This window comes from Stigmatopora nigra, chromosome 14, assembly GCF_051989575.1.
Source record: "Stigmatopora nigra isolate UIUO_SnigA chromosome 14, RoL_Snig_1.1, whole genome shotgun sequence".
In the NCBI taxonomy this organism is placed as follows: Eukaryota; Metazoa; Chordata; class Actinopteri; order Syngnathiformes; family Syngnathidae; genus Stigmatopora; species Stigmatopora nigra.
In genome coordinates this window covers 4,496,463-4,517,561 of record NC_135521.1, presented here as the reverse complement: position 1 = coordinate 4,517,561, position 21,099 = coordinate 4,496,463, and the positions used below count along the sequence as shown (strand labels likewise).

The window sequence follows — 21,099 nt, the reverse complement described above, 5'->3', positions numbered from 1 at the left end:
AATCACCATCCCAATAGCCACAGTTTTATTTTATCGATTGCTATACAGTTAATATAGGTAGTAAATATTACTATTAGTCTTTGAGCATTATGCGTTGTTGTCATTTGGATTCTAAAGGCAATAATAACATTTTGAGTTTACATTGGATGCTGAATCAAAATGGTTCATTTTGTAATTATTAGTCAACACATTTTTCTTATATCAGTCATGGTAGATTATGTATTCAACAACATTTGTTTTCATATAATCACGGAATGAATTAATCACCCAAATGGAACAGCTGCACAATAAAATCCATAGATGTCAATAGTGTATCACAAAACTCTGGCTGAATATGAATTCAACAAATGATGACAAATTTAAAAAAAAAAATGGAATTTGAAGAAAAAGTGAAAGGATGAAAGACAAAAGTATATGAAAAAAAGCCGCTAGTTATGAATATGTTATGACGATGACCCATACCTGTCAACCTCGAACCATTTGTGATCTTACCAAATTTTGTTTTCGCCCTTACATATATGTATAAATACATGGAAAATCTTACCACTTTACTTTTTTGTAAAAAATCACGAACAACAAGTAGAAAATGTATGTTTATGTGTTTATTGCTTTCAAATGAAAGTAAACATAAACAAGGGAACAGGAAACGGAAATCACATGGTGAAAGTGTTACAAAACGAAATGTTTATCATGATCTTTTTTTTTTAGCCAATCAGAGGCGCCGGTACATATATCACTTGGCAGACATGCGTTTCCGGGAAGAAACAATGGCGGATGGTGAAAAATGGCTAGAAAGTGCCTTAATTTATTTTTTTTTCTCAAAATCACCGTTTAGCGTACCATTTTCATGTGTACAGCGTACCAATATAAAAATGGGCTTTCAGTTGTACCAATTACGGCGAGAACGTACCAGTTGACAGGTATGATGACCGTTAGTCGTATTGTCAGCACATCATCATATCCGCTGATGTGTTTTAATGAAAGGATGCCAAATGGGTTATGATCCTCTCTGAGACAATTGTTGAGCTAGATGCATCAAACTGACAGCAAGTATTCATCATGCATCCACTCACACTATCCACAGCTCCTAATTGTGCCTAGAGCAGACCAGGTTTTAGACGCAAGCGGCAAGGCGGAAGACGGCGTCGGCTTCGGTACATGCAGAGAAAATAACGAGTTGGCGTGTTGTGTTGATGCTGTCGGTGTTCTGACAGCGGTATGCCTGCTTGATCCCGCTGGCTTACGTTGCAATTTCAAACATGGCGGGTGGTTATTTGCTGCACTTTAAAAGTCAGTTCAATTTGAAAAAGAAAAAAAGCATAACAGAAGATAATTAGGGTTTCAAGTTCGGTATTTTTCATAGCACCTGAGTATAAGTCGCATGAGCCAAAGAATAGATATTTAGTGGGAGGGCAATTTTTTATCTGTTCAGAAAGAACAAACTGGTGCTAAATAGACATTTTGTAACAGAATACCCAGAAAAAAAGGAAAAAAACATTAGTTGCACACCCAGGAAAAAAGGGTGACTTATAGTCCATGATATACGGTAGTTCTGAATCCTATTCATATGGAGCTTTATTGATGTATTCCTCCTTAAGAATGTAGCAGATGATAAAGGATTGTGCTTATTCCCTCTTCTATGAGTGCAGGGAATTTGTTGCTAATTTTAATTTGTCTTCACGGGCTATTAAGTGTCGTCAGAGTCTCCATTTTGCTTGCATACAGATGCATGGGAGTCCTTGGGAAGAATCAAAGTCTGCCATCCTCTGGCGAGAATTATGTTTGATGACATTTATCGTTGAGAGGATTCGATTACGTCATGTATTTGCAATGCGCTGGTTTATAATTAGAGCATAGCTAATGTTGCGGGGTGCAATTCTGGGAAATCTTAAAAGAACTGTGACCGATCATTTTGGAAATGGTACTTTAGCTCAAGTGCTCACGTGTTTTCCGCAACATTGTTTACGACTGAGGCAGTTTACACACATATAAATCTTTTTTTTCTTTTTGTTTGCTTGCATGAAACTTCCGTGTGCACCAACAAAACTGCAAGTAACTCTTTGCTTCTGAAAACACTATCTTCATCCAAATTAGGATTATTTAAGGAGACTACCCACATTAGTGTCGTAGAATTCCTTAATCTGTATGTAGAAGGAAATTCTGGTTGAAAATGACTGAAGCCACACAATTGCAACCATTGTTTTGAATTGAAAATGCATGAAAAAATCTTGAAAATAGCTTTGTTGGAATTGTCCACTCTAAACGAACCTTCTTAGTTGGTGAAATCTGCTTCTTTGCATTCATTGTTTGGTGGCAGCTTTGTTTCGTCTCCAAAAGACAAACGTGAAAAGAACCTCGGGGAAGGTGCAATGTGATGCTCCAGTTTGTAAATCTCAGCCGGCCGGTAGCAGTACCATTTTTTTTGTCTGCCACTCGTCATCATTTGTTTATTATTCAATTACAAGGGTTCTTAAGTTCAAGATGGGCTCAGTGCAGTGGAAAAGAGAGTTGATGATTGAGAAGTGGGCATTTTAGCTTTCTGATTTTCTTTGAAGTGAGGCAGATGGCTAATGGAGACGGTGCACAGACGTGGCTAAATGATCTCGTCAATGGTACACGGTTACATTTACCGTCATCTTGAATAGCAACTGGAATTTCAAAAGAGAACTAAGCATTATTGTCTGAAAATTTGCATTTTAGTGATAATACTTGAAGGTTCTATTTCCTTCTTTTGCAATGACTCCCTACCAAACATAAAAAAAATCTGTTGGTTTATTTTTTGAAGGCAAATGTTGCCATATTTGTATTGTGGTCCATTAATGTACACTGCAACAATATAGTGTGTGATAAATTGGCATGCGTCCTCCTCTTCCACCACTGGGATTTTCACACAAAAGGCTTGCACCGTGTTTTGTTTTGTTTTTTTTCTCTCGCAGTTCAATTTCGCTCTTAGAAATCCTCAATAAAAGCATTTTCACATGCTGCAGCCTTACCAATCCTGGGAAAAGGGAATTGGAGGAGCGGGGGTTATTTTCCCCTACCCTACCACCCTTTTTTTTGCAGCTGTGTTGAGGAGATGTTACTTTCATGCCGCCAGTGTGTTTGCGATGAGTTGGCAGCCGCCCATTGCTTTCGGTGGCACTTGCCTTTGATATTTTCCTCACTATTTTATTACTTTTTATGATGGGTTGAGATAATGGTGCGTCAGCAACTACAGATTTGTTCCTATTTTTTGTGGGGAGACAAATTGAAATGGAATCGAACGGGAAGATCAGTGCAATTTGAAATTTGAATGGGATTTTTGGCAAAATAATATGCAAATAAATGAAGACATTTTTGCCATACTATTCAAAAGTATGGGGTCAGTCACTTAGGTGATTTTGTGTTTTCCTTGAAGAATCAATGCGTTGCCTATATGGTCCATTGACCATTTTAATTGGCTAATTATTTTCAAAGTAAAACATTAGGCATCATTTGTCTATTTTTTGCACATTAATGTGATATAGTTGTATCATTTCATTTGGAAAACCATGAATTTACTGTTCCCAGATGCTACTGTAATTTGAAAAAGTCATTTTTTAGAAGACATTAGATATCCTAATGTGATATAATGCAAACTTTTACATGGTGAATGTGATGGTTTCATTTTTTTTTTTTTGTTAAAAATGCACACGTATAGCAAAGCGTTGGCGTACGTGACTTTGTGGAGGAAGCTCACAATCCCTGTCATCACCTCCAGGCATGTTTAGTTTGGGCCTTTTAAATTTAGCCTCCCAACAGTTCTAAAAGAGGAAATGGCCTTTTAGGGGAATGACATAAGGCAGAAACTGAATATTAAGAGGCATAAATATGGTCAGATGAAAGTAAAGATGATGAGCTTATGCATTTCTGATAGACAAATACTATGAAAATAGAGTAAATTGTTTGATGGTAACTTGAGAGGACTAAACCATTATCTGTCGGGAGCAGGAATGTATCCCAGGGGCTCCAGCACCCCGCTACCCTGACAAGATTGACCTTGACATATTTGTAGTGCAGACTGGAATATGTATTCTGGCTCGCTTATTTTTGAGGTTTTGACTGTGTAAATACTTTGGATAATATCAAATGGTGAATATATATAAATATATATATATATATATATATATATATATATATATATATATATATATATATATATATATATATATATATATATATATATATATATATACATATATTTTTTTTAGGATGCCTTAGTTTTGATGGCGATCAGTTGTGTGAGAAAAAGGACATTTTGTGACTTGATTTTAAGAGAGACACTAGATGGCACTGTAGATATGTTTCACAGATATTATTTATATTTTTCAAGTCTGTCCTAGATGGTTTTCTAAGCAGTATTGAATTGAGTGTATGCTTATTTTTTTGTTGTTTAATAAATGTCAATTGGAAGATGTGAGTTTATATTTGTGCATGTGTGAGAGGGACAGACTTTTGAATGACAAATTGAAGAATAATTGCTTTAAAATGGCACTTACGGTGCTTATTTGGAGTTGTGAGTCGAGAGAAATTGAAAAGGAGCTTTTAAAATATGTTTTTTTTAGCTAAGATCTGCATTTAAGATGTTGGCTTTCCATCCATGGATGAGATTTTCTTAATTTTCTCACTTTTCTTTCTTTGGTGTCCTCCTTATTTTCCTGCTTACGTTCTCTTTTCATTCCCATCTTTGAATATTCCCTCATGAGTCAGCTGTCCACTGTTTTCCATTCCAGGTTTGTTACTCTGCATTTGCTTCATGATATAATTGGCAGCTTATTAATAACAATAACTTGTTGCCCGCCCGTATTCCATCTCATTAGACCGGCCCTCTACACATACTCGTCCAAGCTGTTGTGTACGTCGTCGTCCCATGTGACCTTTTCTACAAGAGAATCAACAAATCAATCACAGAGGACGCTCTCTTTACTTTTAACAAGTGCTCTCCAATATTTATCCACGCTAATTAGGACACTTCATTGTCAAGAGAGCGCGTTTGTGTGTGCCTATTAAAACTAATGTGACAGCACAAAGAAGCTGTTTTACTTGCCAATCAAAAATAGGATTTTTTTTTTCCCCCACTGCCACTAAAACTCACTAAAACAGCTTTTCCAGACTGGGATTAGTTAAAAGAAAGGTTTGTTGGCTTTCTGATTTATAGTCGCTTGTAGTATAATTCAATATTTTGCCATTTCTGTGTACAGCTAGATTTTATTCTTCAAGTGGCTCCAATGGAAAACTATGATATGGAACTTGCTTCATTCTTTAAGGATTAACCTTTAATCGGTGGTGATTAGAAATGCAAATTTACAGGCCAAAATGCTCCATTGTGAAACAGCAGCTTTAATTAGATTGATGGAAGCACTTTAGCCTTCGTTTTGGGGTAAACATGCTTTAAAGTTTTGCTTCAAAATATTCTTAGCTACAGAAAATAGGAGGCATTTGAGTTGACGTTCATATTTCTTTGATTGTAGCTGTGAAAGTTTAAAAAAAATAAAAAATACTGGCCTCAGAGAGGGAACAGTCTTTATTTCATTCTTATAATGACCTTTATAATTACAATATTTTAGAAAGGAAGCATTCTTAATACAGGTGGTGGATTTAGTTTTAGGGCAAGTAAGGTTGTTTTAGTATTTTGGTTCTATTTTTAGTGAAGTATATGTTGAATATGTTCATTATTATATTAAATAGATCAAATCCAAAAGTAGTCCAAGAATACAAGGATAATTGCATGACTTTTTATCCTCTTGCGATTAGTAATTCTAGCCATTTGAAGTTAAAAGTTAAAATGCTCACTGCTTGTCTATCAGATCTGTTTTGTGATGAAATATGGATGTGAAGAAAGTCCCCATTTTGTGTCATTAATCCCCCCCTTAAAAGACTCTTTGATAATCACTGTGGATGGGATTGGCGGGGTGCCGAGATGCTGCAGCAAAGGACGTGTCACTTGTTCATTTCCAAGCGCACAAGTCGGCACCCAGAGAACTTGAACAAAGACACTCGCTCTTCTGTCACAAGAAGTCAAAAAGCGCCTCTGTTTCTTTCTTCAAACTGGAGCGCGGAAAAAAAATGTCCGCATGAATCCATTCTGCCCGATTGTGTATCTTTGCGTCCGGCCGGCTTTACACATTGGCATGTCTGGTGCAAACCATGTGGAAATACCCGTGTGGTATTGTGTACTGTTCTTTGGAAGACTTGACATAAAGGCTCTGTTTGATGCGCAAACTCAAAAGCTGGCGAATATCAAATATGCTTCTGTGTGGGTCATGGACTTCACTACTGTTACAATATAGATTGGGGTTGGACTCATATTGTAATACAAAGTCCGACATTTTTGTTCATTGTAAGAACGTGTTAATCTGTACAATAGTGTGTTTTCTCAGTCCATGATAGAAAAAAAGTTATTTGTTACATATTAGTTTTGTCTCATCAACCGAAAAAAATGCCCATGCGTACTTTGCATTTTTAAAATAAGGCCACCTTTCTCTTGTTTTGATAAATTCTTCAAAGAAATTTTGAACGCTAAATCCTGAAAGTATATTATTAAGTGATGGCAAACACACACTAAAATAGACTTCAGGCAGTCATAATAGATTTAGATCTGTTCTAAATATTATATGCTGCTCAATGGCGCTTTTTCTTGCCCTTAAATAACAGAATCAAGTGCACCACTTTGCTCTCAAATAAAAGCTGAAATGGAGTCTTTCCCTCCCTGCTGGTTTCTCCAATTCCTTTTTTTTTTTGGTATTGTTTGTCCTACTCGTCTTCTCTTTTCTTAATATTTCTTTTTGGTCCCCAGCTGCTTTTCAGTCACTTTATCCCACATCATTTGTTTGCCATCTGCGGTAAGTCGTTTGAAGACAAGCCGCTAGTCCCCCTACGCTCAACTGACTGCAAGTCTGGGGCCATGTTTCAAGGACGTGCCAAGCTGCATCCATCCATATTCATGTTTACTTTTACCCCAAGGGTTATGGCAGACTCACCCTCCCACATTTTTAGGCTGATATTTTAGAGAGAGAGAACAACGCTTTCACTATCAAGTCAAGCCAATAACATGTGTTGACCTTCACAAGTCAGGGGAGAGAAAATAGACAGTCACCTGCAGCTTCTTATATCTACTGTTAGACCAATCAGGAGCAAGTTTAAAATCACCGGAACAGTGGTAAACAAGCCTGGGTTGTTTTGTAATGACTGTCAAATAATTGCAGCAATATGGTTCTATATTATTGTATTTGGAGTCAAAAATGTGTACGCCGTATAACAAAATTTGTACAGGATTTTTTAAAGTAGGTTTTTTGTAAAACCGATTTCGTTTGACCCATTTGGGCTCTGTAGCAGACAAAAACGTCATCGTCGATTGCTAATTTGTCATGCTTTGAGTTTGATATGTGCAGTTCCACCCATTTCACTATATAATTATAGCGTGTCAGCAAGCAATGTACCCAGATTGTCAAGCTGTCAGCGTCATACAGTGACATCTACAGAAACTTGAATTTAGTTCAATTTAGGGAACATTTTAGACTTTCAGTGTGCCATATGTGAGTAAATGTGCTATGTTGCATTTGTATGATTTATTGTCACTTAATAAGGGCACTCAATATTTGGCTGAGGTTTGGATTATAATTATGGCGCTCTATTGTTGTCGTATTGCCAAAAGTGCAAGTGGGTTTTGGAATAGGCCGAATGTTGATTGTTTGTCTGTTTTGTCAGGGTAGTTTTTCTTCTTCATCACCTCTTGTTGTGTTACTGGCTGCCTTTGCACCTGCAACACTCCCTTGACACTTAATGTGATCAAAGAGTGGGAGCCATCCCTAAAACAACATCAGGCAACGCATCAAATATTTAGATGGTGCAGAGGAAGACAGTGCAATGAGAACAGAACAAAGCTGGGGGGAAATACTGCAGGGAAATTGAGGACTTGGAAGATTCCAACTCAACAAAGTTAATTACAATATGTACACTTGTCCAGCTGTTTTATTGGGGTTTTTTTCCTAGCTTTTCTCTAACTTGTCGCTGAAAGGCTAATTGAAGTAAGTTTTTTTTCATCGTTTTATGGTGTTCATTCAATTTGCTTTTCTAATATTGACATTTTGAGACAATGTTGATATCCGACAAAGACATCAAACTATATTTCGCCATTACACAGCCTCAAAAGATTTGTTTTTTCCAAGAAAGATTGACAGGATGGCGCAGATGTAGACTGATTTTAAATGGATTGCTTGTTTATGGCTCAAAAATCTGTGGTGAATTATGGCATTGAGCTTTGAGCGAAAACTATTTTTAACACTTTCCACTAGTGAGTGACTCACATGCTGATTTGTCATCATAAATGTAGAGAGAAAACATCTTCATGCTTTTGAATAAAGTTGAATACAGATTAAATCTATTTTTAGTCAAAGTTTCTGCCATATTTGTTCTCCAAACTATTATTGCACAACAAATCCATCATATGCATTCAAGAAATACATTGAAGAACTTTATATTCATCATCAAATTGCTCTTTCAAACTCATGTTTTGTCATGGGACAGTTTACGTCATTATGGGAAAAACCTTGCATGTCTGATATGTGAGGTCCCATCAGAACAGGAAGCACTGACGGCATGTTGGATAGCTTTCCCGGTGATATCAAGTCTCTCCTTTGTGTTGTGTGCTTGTTGATGTTGCACGTTTCTGGGTGTGTGCTGGGATAATTCTGGAACTGACAGACCCACCCTCTCTCATAAAAAGAAAAAGTCACCTTACTACCGCCACTGTGATGTCAATGTTTTTCCATCAGGATTGGCGAGTTCAAACCAGCATTTGAAAACAGAATATCACCAATATGAAAGGGAAAGGAATAATAACATAATAGTACTGCATGTATAGATGGGTGTGGAATTCATTCCTTTTCCGTCCCGCTTCTCCTCGCAATTGTCGTGGGGGTGCCGGAGCCGATCCAGCCATATGTGGGTAGTAGGCTGGGGACACCCTCAATGGGTTGCCGTTCAACAACTGGGGTATAGAATTATGAGAATATGTTTTTAAGATCAGATATAGTATACTTTAATGATCAAGGTGAAGAGTCAAATATGCAAATGAGGAATTTTATAGATGATTATAATGCTAAATAAACAAGAGCTCATGTGCAGTGAATGTTACGTGAATTAGGTCTTATTTTTGGTAGTTTAAATAACCTCACCATGTTGTTTAGTGCATTGTGGGATTTTCTGAACATCTGAAAAGAAACTTTTAAAAAATCAAGCCATTTTTCGTATAAGTCAGAGATTCAGAAGTCACTCATTAAGTATAGTCGTCAATTTCCTGGGGATGTGCTACTGTGGGAGACTGTGGTTTGGATAAGTCACTTTCTAATCCCATGGTGCAATTTGTACTGCGGTTCAGTAGGCCTATAAAAGGTAGTGATTGTACTGGCTTGGATTTTCTTTTTCTCTTTTTTTTTTCTATACCCCGGAAGCTGTGGTTCGGAGGAGTGGAAAAGAGAAGTTTTTTACAGTTAAATAAAGCTGAAACTTGATATGGAGCAAAAATATGCTAACAGGAGGCAGAGTTATGAATCTCTGTTTGCTATGCTTATTTGGGATTTATTCTTTCAGATCCGTAAAGGTTTTTTTTAGTCTTTTGAGCTGCATGCTGTGCTTAATGATTAAATGGTAAAAATGTGGAGTTACAAGCTGTGCAGGATCAGAGCCAAGGAGTCTTCGGCGTTCATCACAAGGTATCTGAGAAGCACGTTTGTGGTCAGAGAGGCTGATTTATTTTCATGGCTTGTCACTTTTACTGATGCGTTAACGCTCGTTTAATTTTTTTGGCCCCTGAACTTTGACAAAAAAAGGCAATTGTGGACATTTTTTACAAGATTATGTTAAATTGATACTGGCCTATGACAAAGTGAAGTGTTTTTATGGTTTTGCTTCTCACGAACGACTTATTTTAATAGTCTGTCATGTTGAATGACAACATTATTAAGAGATAAACCAAATGGAAAACATCTTAACATAAGATGCTTCCCTGGTGAGTGCCATGCATTATTTTTCAAGTTGATCTGCTTATGTTGTGCTGTCGTATTCTACATTATTTTTGCAATGTGATGAAAAGATTAAGGATGAGGTCACGCACATCCCATTTTGAAGGTGCTCCTCCCATCATTGATGTTTACACATCTTTCAACTTAAATGTGTTGACACTCATTCACAGTCCAACCAGTTCAAATATTGAGGAATATAAACTACAAATACAAATAAAGACAAGTTTATCTCATTGCTTGCCAGGCTGACTCTGAGCCCACAGGTACTGCACGGCCCTCCCTTTTTCTCTCTCCTCCATCCACTTGATGCTCTATTTTTAGCCATGTTATGCTGGCCTCCTCTTCTTCTTCTTCTTCTGGGATTTTCTCTTCCTCTCCATCCCAGCCAGACTCTATCAGAGCCCAATCGCTCAGCAGGACCTGTTTGATCACGTATACCGATGCTTCCAAATGAAGCGATTTTTCCCACATTCAAGTGTTACTTCAATGAGGCCCTCTGTGAAAAGTCAGCAATGTTGTATAGGCGCCTCGGCGTCGTGCTGTAAGATATTTACAATTAGTGCCTGCTCCTATTGGATTGAGTTAGCAACAGCTGCAACTACCCTCAGAGGAGTACTATGGTATCGCATCACTTTTCTAAATAGCCCACATCAATTGTTCTAATAGGTGACGAGGGTTTTTTGGTGAAAAAAAATATATATATATCTCCATTTGAGTGGCTCTTAAGGATGTGGTTTTTAAAAAAAAATCTTCACATTTTTTGATCGTTTAAATAACGTCGCCATGTTGTTTTGTGCATTGTGGAATCAAGGGTGGAGGTGCATGTTGAAGGGTGGTATTTATCCTTGCTAAAATGGAAAAGCAATTGATTAACCAGGAATTGAATTGAATGGCTTTATTGTCATTATGCAAGAATAGTGGGATTTCAAGCTAGACCATAGAGTTGACATATGAATTGTATATTTATATACATTTAAAAGGAAGTGAGGTAGTGATGGTGTTTTTCTGTTGTAAGTATAAAAGTGCAAAGTAGAAAATTTGCAGTGCTACGCCTGAAGGAAAAGTTTGAGAACATTTTTTATTGATTTGCATCTGGAAGTGTTATAGCATTTTACCTTGAGTGCAGTGACAGTATTTCATTGAGTCTCGCTTATAGATCCTCTGTGCAAAACTGTGCTTAGACTTGAAGACAGTCCGGGCAGAAATATAGACAAAGAAGAACTACAACTCAGCACTCAATTGTTCACGAGTACAAAATATACATTGGCGTGACGATATGAACTTCACTAACGTCTAACCTTTGTCAAGCAGCGTGTAATTAGCTGGGCTTACAACATTGTACGGCCTGGAAATTGCCACGTGTCTGCGCTTTATTTGAGCTTTTTAAACCCAGACGCCGCCTTTTCATGCGTCTACTATTTTCCATCCATCCCCACTTGCCGCTGCTTTCCTTTTCTCCGGCTTCAATCGAGCATCTGATCACAGACTCGGGAGAAAGGGGGATAATGAGATTAAGCCTGTACATGTTTACACATTCTGATTTGCATTGAGCTTTTTCTGTCTCTTAGTCTGACCCACATTTCCTCTTCTACTGCTTCGTCCTTTTCATGTCTCCAGTCTCCCCCTCTCTGGGTTTATGCGTCAACATTGGCGTCGCATGCACGCTGGACGAAAAAGAACATGCTTTGTTCACAAACAGACCCGGCATTAATGTGCTTTAATTAGTCGGTGTAAAAACGGAAATTTCAGATAGGGTATCGATTATTTGGGCAATGATATTTGCTAATCTGACCTCATTTTAATACAATATAATGTACGATGCTATGCCAATTTTCAAGGTGATTGGAACACATCTGCATTTGCTACTTCTCAGTTTTCTCTCTACTTCTCTTCTTTTAAAAGTGTAATATTAATATATATATATATATATATATATATATATATATATATATATATATATATATATATATATATATATATATATATATATATATTATTATTTTTTTTTTTTTTTACATACATGCATGCAGGTAGCAGCATCATTTAGGCTTAAAACAATAAAATTAATATACCATTCACTCCAAGTGCTTCTCTTTAGGGATAGACATTAGCACAATCCCGGTAAAAACTAATATATAAATAACATACGGTAGTTAATTGTTAGGCAACATGAAAACCCCACAAACTTATTCTCTTACACTTATTTTACTGCGTTTGTTTCTATTCTTTTAAATCTCTGTGGACAATAACAAGTCAAGGCTTCAGGTTCTTTGTTTTTTTGGTGAAGCAGAATTTCCCACACACAGCCATAATTTTGATATACACTGGTTCCAGCAGGCCTTGGTGTAAAACCAGGATTTATCTTCCAGCATGATTGGAGCATAAAAGCAGCTCGTGCGAACCAACAGTTTATGACAGCTGACAGCAAGAAGCGTATTCCCAAATCCACTTGCAACTCGAGCAGAAAAAAATTCCAATGCCGCGCTAACGGAAGCCCGTTTTCAAAGCGCTCTTTGATTCTGGATTCATTTGAAAGAGTTTTGACTTGTCAAAAAGGATAGCCTGTCACGTGGACATAATATTTTCTTGTCATGAGACGTGGGAATGCAATTCTTGTCACAGATTGTGTGCCTGACTCAATTAATCTTTTATCGTTCATAAATTAGAAATCTGTATGTCAAACTGTTTATGATTGCTGCATGTTAATTCCCCTTTGAAATCCCTTATTGGAACATTTGGAGATTATGGTTGAGGCAAACTCCACATAAGTCTGGGATTTAACCCTCGATCTCAGAACTGCAAAGCGGTCGTCCGAACCACTAATCCACCGTTCTACCCATGAGCGCTGCACATTTTCAATCACATTTGACATCGAATTGCCATTATTTGTACAGATTATAACTAGTAGATTTGAATATATGTAATGAGTTGCCTTTTTCAACTTTCGTAATCATAAAAAAAATCAAAGCAAAAAACCCTGCAAGCTTGATTCTATCTGAAATTTGAAGGTCAGATTCGCATAATGATTTGAGCCTTATTCACTTCGATGCTCATTACACTTTACCTGCCTCCAAAATTGGTGTTATATTTTTTTAAGTTTAGAAATAAACTTTAGTTTCCAAAGATTCTTTTTTTTCTCAGGAAAATCTTTACTTTTGTTCATGAGATTTAAATTTGCAACCAGTAATGGTTTCTAAAGCTGCATACTTTTGTAAACCCAGCATTTGAATTAGCATGGCTACTGTGAGAATTAGTATTGCAATCATAATTATAATTACAGGTACAAATGCAGACACTTGCAAAAAAAAGACACGTACGCGTAGGCATTCCAAATTCAAAGGCCATTGAATGTTTTCAATAATCATGGTAATTGAACTCACAAGAAGTGATAAAAGATAGAGGGAAAATGCATTTATAATTTATTTTTGGTGTGGAAAAAAAATATTGCAACTGGGACTAGACCAGACATGGGCAAACTACGGCCCGCGGGCCACAACCGGCCCATGAGGCGTTTTAATCCGGCCCACTGAGGTTGTCCAAATATATTTTTTCCCCAAGATGGCGCCGTCACACGGAAGCCAGTGCCAATAGCTCTGTCCAGTTTTATTTGTTTTTCGTGTTTTACAGCCTCTTTATCTTTTTTAAAATGACATTTTAATATTTCCTAATACATTCCTTTTTACTGTACTTTATACGTTTTTACTTTAATGATGAGTGATGAGTATGTTAATACTTTAGCCCTTTTTTCTGTTTATGTTTCATATGTACTTCTTAACAGATGCACTTTTTTAAATGTATCGCATCTTGTGCTGACCCGGCCCATCTGTCAAATTTTTAAAGTCAATGTGGCCCCCGGGCCTAAGGTTTGCCCACCCCTGGACTAGCCCATCTCCAAAGAAATGCAATATACATCGTATAGATAGGCCTTTTTTTACCCAAACATCCTGCCAGATGAAAACAAAGCAAAATAAAAATATAAACCTGCCTTTTTTTGGTGGACGACCTTGAAACCGAGTCGGAAAAAAAATATCAACACATAGCCTCTGGATTACCGTTGAATCATAACACACTGCATTCAGTACAAGAAGATAGAAATACAACAAGAATGGAATAAAAGAGTTGAGCAGAGCATGGGATCAATTTCTTTTTTTTGTCCTCAGACATCCTTTCGAGGACACCAACTGTGTATTGATGGGCTTCTGCCATACAATGCATTTGAGATGAGCTGTTTGTTGCTTGGGAGGAAACAGGAAGACATCATGCATTTCCTCTCAACACTCCCATTTGGTCATTTGTCATGCGAGTATGCATCATTTGTGCGTTGTAGTGAGCAGGTCGGTTCTGCCGTTAATGTGAAAGGTTGATCTATGGCCCTGCACGGGCAACAGTATGAGTTCTCGTCCCCAACGGCCACTTTGTTTGCCGTCAGCATCCTCAGTGGTCTCGTTCCGTCTTCGTATCTGTGTCCCATCGCAACAATTCATCATGCCGTCCACTCCCGGGCTTTCAATTCAGCCTGTTTACGTAATGGCAGCAAGTCCACTGTCGTGGTATTTTGAGTCAGTCAAGGCATGGAATTGATTTGGAATGTACTCCTCTATCCACAGGATGGATGACTTTGTCCTTCCCGCCATGATGGCTCTACATTCAACTGGAGGTGGATGCTACAAGTAACATTTGTTGCACTAAGGTGAGAAGAAGTGTATAAAAGTTGGCAGCACACGGAGCAAACTTGTGTTGATTTCAGGTTTTAATCATGGTTTATGTCCTTGCGGCTCCTGAACATTCCTCCACTTTTATATAAGGTCCAATCCCAGCGGCGAAGGCGTCTGCTAAATCGTTGTCAGCTGTAGCCCAACCTTTTCTCGCACGGTCCCCGAGCAAACAAACATTATTAAAGTGCTGCATGTATTGAAGAGGAGTAAACAAACATTTTAAAGTCTCGGCTATATTCGGGCTGAAGTTTCGGAAGTATTTATAGTCCAATTTTAAATGTACACGCTCGCAAGGACAAGATGTACTGTAGGGGCAGGTAGCTTAACATATTCAAGTTGAAATAAAACAAATGAAAAACAAACTTAACTTTATAAACAAATGTTTTCTAAGGAAAGTATCCCAAATATCCATTCACAGATCATATCATCTGATCCACCTCTACATTCAAAAGTACTATAACTCTCCATCCTTTCATTGTCAATGCATTTTGTCCTATTTTAAGTCATGTTTAATCTGAAACCACTCCATTTGACTGATTCTAATTAATTTTGTGTTACTTGTGGAGTACTGACACGTGTACAGATTGACTGGCAATATTTACACTCATGCTAAATATACTTTTAGTATCTGAGAGAAAGCTGGTATATTTGGAAAAAAAGCCGCACAACTTAATGCTCTCACAATTGTGCCTCTTGGGCGTCATTGAGAAACAAGTTCCCATGTACTAAGTATGGTTTAAACTGTGCCGAAGTAAGCGAGTAGTGTTGCTTGGGGGCCTTTACCACACACGCACCTGCTTGTTTGACAGCCTGTCACCCAGCTGAAGACAAGACACATTTTGCGGAAGCTTTGTTGTGATTTGAAATGAATTCAGGACATTGCCTCGGACCCATGTGGTTAGAGGCCTGCTGATTCTTTTTTTTTGACATGAGATGAGCAGTTGTGTAGTTGGAAATGATCCCTTCTCTGCTCGTCCTTTCAACTTGCCTTTTACAATCTATAAAACCCCAGTGTCTCTCGGAAGGAATGTTCAGTCCACCTTTCTAACTCTGCAGGTGCTGTAAAGTACAGAAAAGGCAGTCTGTGGAAAATTTGCCACACCGAAATATTTCCCTCAAGATTCTAATAGCCTCTGCAGTCCAGGCAGCACACGGCAGCAAAGGTAAGAATGACATATAAATCACGTCTTTACAAAGATGATATGGAATGAATGAATGTGATTACAGGTAGATAATTCAGCAAAATGCAGTAGTGCATGCAATTGATCATTTCACTCACAAATGTGCTTTTTCGGCTCCCTTCTCGAAAAAAAATTGGAAATATTTCATGATGAATGAGCTGCAAAGTGACTGTTAGGTAGATACAGCCCGTGGGCCGGATCAGACCCCCTGACGGACCACTTCCAGCCCGGGGTCCTCATGTTTGACACCCTTTTTAGTTTGAGTTTAAAGTAAAATAACTATAGGTAGAAATAGGTAGCAGAATGTCATGTTTACTGATTCATGTGGTGTTTGAATGAGCTACAAAGAGACCGTCAGGTAGAACCAGCCCACGGGCCGGAGCAGAACCCCCCTGGAGGGCCACTTCTGGCCCGGGGTCCTCATGTTTGACACCATTATGTTAGAGTCGATAAAGGAATAAGTATAAGTAGTACAATTGAAGCATTGAATGTTGTATGTGGCACATAAATGAGCTTCAAAGTGTAAGGTAGAAGAAACAGCCCGTGGGCCGGTTTGGAAGACCCTGGCGGACCACTTGCGGCCCGCGTTCCACATCTTTGACACCACTGACAGTTAGAGTTGATCGTGGAATAAGTATAAGTCGAAGACAGGTAGAACTGGACCAGTTATGGACTAAGATTGATCGGATCTGGTGATTTATGCTTTGTGGGAGGAGCTACGTACTCTGAAAGCGACACATTTCTCTCGCTGGAAGTCACTCACTCACTCACTCACTCACCCACCCACTCACTCATTCTCTTGCTGCTCCCTGTGAAGAAGTTGAGCCGTAGACTTCCCGAGTTGGAATATTGAGCCACTTGAACGCACACTGCAGCGGGGGAGGTTCGGGTATTCCATGTTTCAGGTCGACTTGTGCTCGATTTCAGCTTGATCGCCGCGAAGAAGTCGTCAAACGCTTGCCCGAGCCGGAGTCGGGATTCGCCGCTTGCCTTCTTGCGTTGAGCGCTTCTCTTCCAGCCGTTCCGCGCTTCCGTCTTAACTTGTTCCCACCGCAGATCCACAATGACAGCCGACCAGCGCGTCTCAAATGTCCGGCTGGTAGGTGTTCATTCGAGGGCGCTTCTTGACGTTTTAACCTCAGTCGATAGATTTCATGTATCTAGGAAATGGATGATTTAGGAGTTTAAACCTAAGGAAATTGCTGCATAATGCTTATTTTGCTTGTTCTAGTTTTTTTTTGTCATCATTATATGATATGGGTAGCCACGCGTCATTAATGGATGAATTGATTTCATGAGACAGGCTTTTGAAAGAGTTTTATTCATAATTATATGTATTTGTGACATTCAGGATGCAATTCCCTATCATTGAAATTCGGCTTTCATCAGTATGAGGTTGTGTAATTGAATCGCTGTCTGGACTTGTCTAATGCTTTCAGGCTGGAAAACTATCATCATCTATGCCAAGAAAAGATTTGCAAACTATGGTTGTATAAATAGAATTATTTGTTCTTAAGGATTATCCTAGAGTAACATTTCTTTGAGGCTGAGGTTTGGTTGATAGGGAGTCAGCATTCAAGAAGATGCTCGGGTTGACTTTGTCTCCTGCTGATCTGTTTTATATATATAAATATATTTTCCTGTTGGTAGTAATACCTTATTGCTTATGGATTTTTTTAAAGACTGAGTTGACATTTAATGCTTTGACCTCAACATTGAAAACTAACTTCCACTTATTGGTAAAAAAAAATCTTACTTGCCTCCTACATGGTGGTGATAAAAATGTCCGATCTTTTGCAGAGGTTGAACCAACAGTGTGCCGATTGTATATGAGCTCCCGCAGTGCCAAATGTTGTGAGCATTAAATTGCACGATGCTCTGTGATCTTTGTGAGCTCAGTAGACTGGATAAGGGCTCGTACACACTGAGATTCAGGGACAGGAGGTTTAATGAGATAAAATATTAGCAGGTAGTTGATCCAGTGTTTATTTCTCCTAATTCTTTGTCTTTTTCCTATGGTAGTGGTCTTTTTCTGTCACTTGGTATTGATGGGATGATTAAAATCATGAGTCTTTAACATGGTGGTGACTTTAGATGACCTGGAAATTATTCCCTTATCCTGGTCTTCTTTTTTGGGGGCATGCCAGATAAATTTGTATGAGTCATTTTTCATATATGATAAGACTTCCTGTGTTGTCTATATTTTGCCACCATTGGCGTTCGAATATGTATCTGCTCCAAAAACGCATCACTGTTATTCTTTAACTTGTCTTTGGTTTTTGTTCTGGTTGTTACTATCACGATAAAATGTATTTTTGTAAGTATTTGTTACAACACTGTATGCATTTCTTTGCGTTATGGTCAGTTTAGCAGCAAACTTTAACTTGGAGATGAAAATAGACAGCATGAAGCTCTTGTTTTGGAAGAATTGCTAACTATCTAGCAAACTGCAGCTTGTGAAGTGGTTTAGTTGAGCTGGCTGCCACTGAACGGCTCTTGTCAGAGTGTTAAAACGGCGGAATGACCGCTTGCGGCTTGGAAAAAGTCTTAAATCGGTTCTCTGGTGTCTCAAGGCGCCACTGTAGTTGCTGCTGCTGTGTGTCCATCTATCTTAGTGTTTCTTACAACACGCTGCCTAGGGCCACTTGATGCCTTAGTTACTAATTTAAACATTGTAGTGGGTGCGGCTGTCTTTAGTGCTGAAATTCTTATGGGCCAATTAAACGTTGACCCTAACGAAACTGCTGGTAACCAGTGGCAATTCAAGAATTGGTAATCCACATTGCTGTGTCTGCTAGATATTTACATCATCACAGTGAAGTTCAACTATGAATCACAATTGCCATATTTAATGGACTATAAATCACACTTCATTTTTTTTGTCTGGCCCTTTGACTAATATTCAAGTGTGATTCATATTTATATACCTTTTCTCTTGGCCTAAAAACCAAAATAAGTTTACATATCTAATACTTTTGCAATGCTCTTTCTTCCTACTCACCACACTCCAACCACTGCAAACTAATTGTGCCTCTGCACAAGCATAATGTATTTAGAATGTAGTTTTTTAATTCAAGATTCAAATTTTTTTATTTGAAGTTTCATCATCTACCCGCTACAACTTTTATTAAAGCATCCCTCCAAATTCTGCCAATGAAATAAACAGCCAAGACATATTTTTTCCATTTTCAGTGGAACATAGGCTCACTTGTATAAGTCCACGCTCAGTCCTACGAATAAACCCAGGCAGGAAAATGTGAGCGTTGTTTCCCCCAACTCAGTCTAGCAGAAGCAGCAGCTGTGGATGAAGAGGGACCTGACCTCCACCACTCACTTAGTTGCCAGCTGCTTGCGTACGCTCCTCCGGGGCTGCATATGTTTCCCATGATCCAACGTGCTGGCACCGGCAGCGAAGGATCAGGCCCAACCCCTGCATCATGTCAACAAGCGCCATCTAGAATACACACAAACACTTCCAAGCGTTCCCCACCCTAAAGAGGGCAAAGATGTTTCAGAAGCTTGATTTGACGAGGGGTGTGGCCAAGGAGTGACTAAGCCTCCTCACTTCATGGAATGTAAAAACGATTAGCGTATACGTGTGGCTTTTTAAAGCTAAAACCAGTTCATAGCAGAGCTGTAAGGCATTGGTCTTGTCCTATTTTCCATACACTAGATTTCACATCATTTTTTTTTATTTGTTGGTTCTGATGACTGATTTATGCATGAAGACAACACCATAAACATGGATACATTAATGTGCTCTGCCATACCTGATCCATCATTCTCCAATGGGAGCGGAGAATCAATTTAATTTGGTTGGAAGGCTTTATTTAGAAGATTTTATCATCTGGTCAATTGTATTTAAGGAGATTATGCTGGGAAATAGTGAGCGTCCTGGCAAATTTGGGTGTATTTATGGCGAAAACTGTCAATAATGGAAAAGATTTGTACTTTGACACATAAGGAACATACTTTGAAATCCTAGTTTATGTTGAGAGTTTGACGAGGGGAGCTTGCCTTAATTCAAAAATATACTTATTGTCTAAATGTTTTTATTTGATCAAAATAAGAATTTTCAGTAGCAATGTGAACTATCAAGGTGAATAGAAATGTGACATAGACGGACAAGTTTTATGGAAAGCTTTCAGCGCACATTACCGATAATGTTGATATCAGCCTCGGCCTGTGGTGACGTTGTGATAAAAATAGAGCGACACAAAAGATGGAAAATTGTAGCTATATGAAGGTGGAAAATGGAAAGATGGGCAAAACACGAAAAGGGAGCAGCCTTGGGGGATTCACAAAATGTTACTCGTGCCATATCATGTACAAAACAAAGCCTATTTGCACAACTAATTGTAATGATGCTGTTTTGTTCCGCTATGAGAGTGCGACATGTAACATGACAGTGTTGGTCCAGTATGAAGTGGAACATTCCCTGTCCCTGAAGCTACACAAATGTTTGGCATTATGTCTAACCCAACTGCTGGATTAGCAGCCAAACAACTGACTTGCCCCCTTTTTCTGTCTTTGTGATAATAGAAATTGGTGGAGCGTAACAATGGGGTGCAACATTTAGCCTGGATTAGATCATAGATAAAAAAAAATGTAAAGTCCATTGACTATGCCAAGGAAAGGAATGTGTGTGTCGTCCTCGTAAAATAATGTGAGGACTTTGACCCAAACAGTCTACACAAGTTCATATTGGCACTTTTAGGAGAAACCTTTCATGCGCTCAGTCATGACTTCTCATAACTAAATAATAATCCTATTGATTTTATTGGGTGGCATTTCGCGGAGGCTAAAGCCAAACCTCAAACGTATATTTGATTGTTTGTAGTACTCCACATATCATAATTTCCCTCTAAATGGATGTCAAAGAAAACCAGACTGATTTTCCAGTGTGAATGGATCACGATGTCATACAAAATACAAGTTTGAATGCCTAGTCCCATAAAGTAAAACAGTATCATCAAAAAGTCTATTTTTTTCTGTATTTTAACCTAAGATTAGTTAGCAGAGCTGATTAATTAGAAATTATGACAAGTTGAACATCATAAACAACATTGTTTGTATTTCATGTTACACTCATTTAAAAAAATATTTATCTCGATAGAATAATGCATAAACAAAATTCAACCTTGAAACAGCGTTTATTGGCCA

The 21,099-nt window shown here is 38.3% G+C and overlaps 1 protein-coding gene across 4 annotated transcripts in view; it reads left to right on the top strand.

The window, feature by feature from the left end:
* mid2 (midline 2) overlaps nucleotides 1–21,099 on the top strand; it is a 77,398-nt gene that overhangs the window by 18,378 nt on the left and 37,921 nt on the right. For 2 of the 4 annotated variants that reach the window (XR_013328532.1, XM_077732135.1), the window contains exon 1: nucleotides 16,693–17,035. The gene's annotated coding sequence lies outside the window, so the exon portion shown is untranslated. Of the gene's footprint in view, nucleotides 1–14,647; nucleotides 14,731–15,811; nucleotides 15,919–16,692; nucleotides 17,036–21,099 lie in introns of those variants that run through there. The other 2 variants (XM_077732134.1, XM_077732132.1) reach the window with 2 other exon arrangements.